Below are 5,041 nucleotides of genomic sequence, written 5' to 3' on the forward strand. Positions count from 1 at the left end.
AGGACTCAGCCTATAGTGCAGTTAAACCATGGCTTGATACTTTCTTTCTCTCAAGTTTGCTGCGTACGTAGCAGTCAGGCAAGGTACTAATGTGGCCGGTGTTGCTAAGTACTTGCGTGCAAGGCGGGCCATTTCACTTTTGAAAGGGGGGCAAAGAAATCGCATCGGCTGTGCTCTCGGCCGTGGGCTGTGCTCTCGGCCGTGGGCTGTGCTCTCGGCCGTGGGCTGTGCGCTTTGGGTTAATCTCGCAATGAAAAAATGTACACCGCTAAAATGGGTTTGCGTTAACGTTAATAACGCGTTTAACTGACGGCACTAATTGAAATGTTTCGGCCGATGACGTAGAATGCCCGGCTGATTTGGACTGGCTCACCCGGAGACTGAAGGCAGGATACATTCAGAAACCATATCTCACTCAAAACACCATGGATGTTTGTTTTTTCAAAGTTTTTGTGCATGTGGAAGCATCAGAGACACAAAATAACACCCCAAATCCCAGTCCCAAGTGTTTTTTTTCATAACATGGGAACTTTAATGAAAAGGTTTTGTGTCAAACCAAACGTGAAACCATATCTGAACATGTCTCAACTTGTTTGTAATTTCAGGTAGATCTACAAAAGTAAGTTTTTATTTTCTTTGTCTGTTTTCTGAGTTGGCCAACTTGCCATCTATCTATCTATCTATCTATCTATCTATCTATCTCTCTATCTATATATATCTACCTCTCTCTCTTGGCTGCTGTGTTACATTAACACAAACTGTGTTTTGGATGTTACATCTCTACATTGCACACACTCTTTCTACTTCAGACTGACAAATGTTGCTCATTCCAGCAGAAGCTGTAGTTCTCTCTCTAAAAACATGATCTTTCTTATTTTATTGTGTGTTGTGTTTTTGGCCGCCGTGCCTTCCTATCTTTGGTTATCTCTCTCATGGCCGCCGTGTCATCATTACTATCATCTATCTGTTCATCAGCTTGGATCAATGTTGGTGCTATAATGTGTTTTTCAGGTAGATCTACTAAAAGTAAGTGCCATTTTTATTGTCTTTAAGTATTTGTCTTCTTGGCCGCTGTGCCACAACTATCATGGCCGCCGCACCACATGTATAATTCTGTGTCTTTCATGACTGCTCGTTTTATTTTAAACGAAAATGTTAAAATCATTTACTGTCAAAAAAAACCCCCCATAATTTATCTTAACTACTCTCTGTCCTCACCTTCGTTGCATTAATCAAGGTTTACAGCAAATAATTGCTAACATTAGCTAAGGTCCTAAGGCTCATGACTGATGGTAATTTTAGATTTTGTTTAGATGTTCCAAATTGTAATTATATAAGTGATTATTGGTCTGATTGTCGAGCTAAGGTTATGTTTTTAGCTGGTTGTTAGCATCTGTCCATTTACACATTCATAGCAACAAAAATGGGGTTAAGGGATGAAGTCTGATGTCGGTAGGGGTACGGATAGCTGTTCAGAGTGCCAACAGGGCATCCCTATATATTATATTATGGTTTTCACTTTGTATATTATCTATCTCTCATTCTCTCTCTCTCTCTCTCTCTCTCTATCCAGTATTAATACAGTATTTTGGATGTTACATCTCTACATTGCACACACTCTTTCTACTTCAGACTGACAACTGTTGCTCATTCCAGCAGAAGCTGTAGTTCTCTCTCTAAAAACATGATCTCTCTGGTTATGGGGCGTGATTAACAGCCTATAGCTGCCGTCTGAAAAACAACACAGATGTTGCTGAAACTTGCCTCGCCAGCCTTGTGCTGCATTCAAAGTTGTTGTAAAATACCCTTTTCCCAACCAGTGGTTGTTTTTTGTGGTTTAACAGGAATTTACTGGTGAAATAAGTTATTACGTTTTTTATAAATCATTTAAATTTTGACCCTGTGGCCTTAGCAATAAACAAGCCGACTGTCGTTTTGGGCTCCTTTTTTATTTTTTAGATCAACTATCATACATATTTGATCAACTATCATATATATATATATATATATATATATATATATATATATATATATATATATATATATTAGATAATAATCATAATAATTTTTTTTGTTTTTTATAGAACTATCATATATATATATATATATATAAATCTCACACAATGTAACACTGTCCATCAATAAAGGGTGAAAAAAATACTTTGTCACACAAACAGCCCTTTCTAAGGGATCAAAACAGGGCGATACAAAATAAAATTACAAAGTGCACATGTAAGGTAAACGAGGACTCAGCCTATAGTGCAGTTAAATCATGGCTTGATACTTTCTTTCTCTCAAGTTTGCTGCGTACATAGCAGTCAGGCAAGGTACTAATGTGGCCGGTGTTGCTAAGTACTTGCGTAGTACAGGGCTCTAGAGTGTGACCAAAATTTGTAAGAGTCTGACTAAGATGTTTCCTAGGTCGCACTGGTGCACCTAACGTCCTCACATCCGCTGCCTCTCGGCGAACGAAGCGATGTCTTTATATCGATATGTTTAATGTTGTGTTACTTGTGTTCCCATTCCTTCTGTAAAGCCGTGCCTATGTTTGGATCTCTCTTCCGCGCAGCCCCCCCTCCATTCAGTCACACACAATGCACCTGCAACATGGAGCGACACAGCACCGGTCCAAACTGCTGACATTTGTCTACAGTTTTAATTGTTATTAACACAGCTGTATATTAAGTATTAGAGGGAAACCTGTTTTATTATCACAGCTGTATATTAAGTATGAAAGGGAAACCTGTATTATGAACACAGCAGTATATTAAGTTTGAGAGGGAAATCTGTCTTAACGTAGATGTATATTGTTAAGTATGAGAGGAAACCTTTTATTATTACCACAGCTGTATATTGTTATGTATGAGAGGGAAACCTGTATTGGTACCAGTGTTTCCACTGGTAACTTTGTTATTGCAGCCGCCACGGCAAAAAAACACATTAGAAGTTATTACGTGCAACTAACTTCAGTTCGTTGAGTAATAGCGTGTGAGACGGAGCCTATATATATATATATATATATACTCACCTAAAAGATTATTAGGAGCACCTGTAAGATTTCTCATTAATGTGATTATCTAATCGACCAATCACATTGCAGCTGCTTCAATGCATTTAGGGGTGTGGTCCAGGTCTAGACAATCTCCTGAACTCCAAACTGAAAGTCAGAATGGGAACGAAAGGTGATCTATGCAACTTTGAGCGTTATTGGTGTTAGACAGGCTGGTTTGAGTATTTCCCAATCTGCTCAGTTACTGGGATTCTTACGCACAACCATTTCTATTGTTTACAAAGAATGGTCTGAAAAAGTAAAAACATCCAGGATGCTGCAGTCCTGGGGGGCCAAAATGCCTTGTTGATGCTAGAGGTCAGAGGAGAATGGGTCGACTGATTCCAGCTGATAGAAGATCAACTTTGACTCAAATAACCACTCGTTACAACCGAGGTATGCAGCAAAGCATTTGTAAACTGCCTGAGGTTAAAAAAAAAAGTCTAGGTTACCCAAGAAAATAATGTACATTTCAGAATTTTACAAAATGGCCTTTTTCAGGGAACAAGAAATGGGTAAACAATGTAAAGCTGTTCTGCAGCAATGGAGGTTGATAAAGCTTTGAAAGTTGGTGCTACCAATTCCTACAGGTGTTCACACTGGTCTGGATTACTTACAACCCCCTCGGTTAGAATAAAAGTATTGTTGGAACACACTGTGGTACCATAACCTCGTGAGTATTATTTGAACAGTATTGTACTGCAGAAAGTAGTGTGTTGCTATAAAAATGGCGGAAAAAAGGCAATTAACAATGGAAGAGAGACAGACCATCATAACACTTAAGAATGTTGGTCTTTCCTACAGAGAAATTGTGACGAAAGTCAAATTGTCATTGAGTACAGTATTCTTCACCATCAAAAAGCACTTAGAAACTGGGGGAAACTCTGAAAGGAAGAGGTCTGGCAGACCCAAAGCCACAACAGAATCAGAAGACAAGTTTCTGAGAGTCAGCTTCAAGCACAGCTTAATAGCGGTCGGAATAAGCAAGTCTCAGTTTTAACTATAAAGGGAAGACTTGGAGCTGCAGGTTTGATAGGTCGAGTTGCAGCAAGAAAGCCATTGCTAAGACGTCAGAATAAGAAAAAGAGGCTTGCCCATACCCCCCCCCTCTCCCCATCCCTCCCTACCCGCCATCGTTGAAAATAATTCTAGAGGAAACACTGTATCGGGATTCAGCGTTAAAGGGGACGTAAGGAAGAATTTGGGTGCACCTAAATTTTGTGCTGGTGCACCTAAATAAAGAAGTTAGACGCACCAGTGCAACCAAGGCAATAAGTGAGGCTGGAGCCCTGCTCACAGTATCTTACAACGCAGCACACTTGGGCATGTCTCTCATAACTGCCAATGAATGCACAACAACCATACAAAAATGACTACTAATATAATAATGTGAAAACATGTACCAGTTAGTCTTACAGTTCGCTCAGAGTAGCTTACACTACACACTGAGAAAGAATAGCATGTGATTTTGGCACAGAGGCTAGCTAGAAAGTGCATTATGCCACTATTTTAACATTCTGGCACTTGAAAAATCCACTTACTAACTCTTATTATCAATATGTTCATAAATTACAGTGCACATATTTTCATACAATGAATAATTGACATAAATACACTATTTGTACTCCGTGCTGCACTCGGCAACTCACCTTGGGCACGTCTCTCATAATTGGAAATGACTAACCCAGTAAAACATGTCCTGATGTCTTTATTTATATATTTTATACTGTCCCACCAGTAAAACATGTCCTGTTCTCTTTATTTATATATTTTATACTGTATAACCAGTAAAACATCTCTTGTTCTCATTAATTATGTTTTATGCTGTCCAACCAGTAAAACATGTCCTGTTCTCTTTATTTATATATTTTATACTGTATAACCAGTAAAACATCTTGTTCTCATTAATTATGTTTTATGCTGTCCAACCAGTAAAACATGTCTTGTTTTCTTTATATATTTCATACTGTCCAACCAGTAAAACCTGTCCTG

This window comes from Perca flavescens, unplaced genomic scaffold (assembly GCF_004354835.1).
Source record: "Perca flavescens isolate YP-PL-M2 unplaced genomic scaffold, PFLA_1.0 EPR50_1.1_unplaced_scaf_1, whole genome shotgun sequence".
Classification (NCBI taxonomy): domain Eukaryota; kingdom Metazoa; phylum Chordata; class Actinopteri; order Perciformes; family Percidae; genus Perca; species Perca flavescens.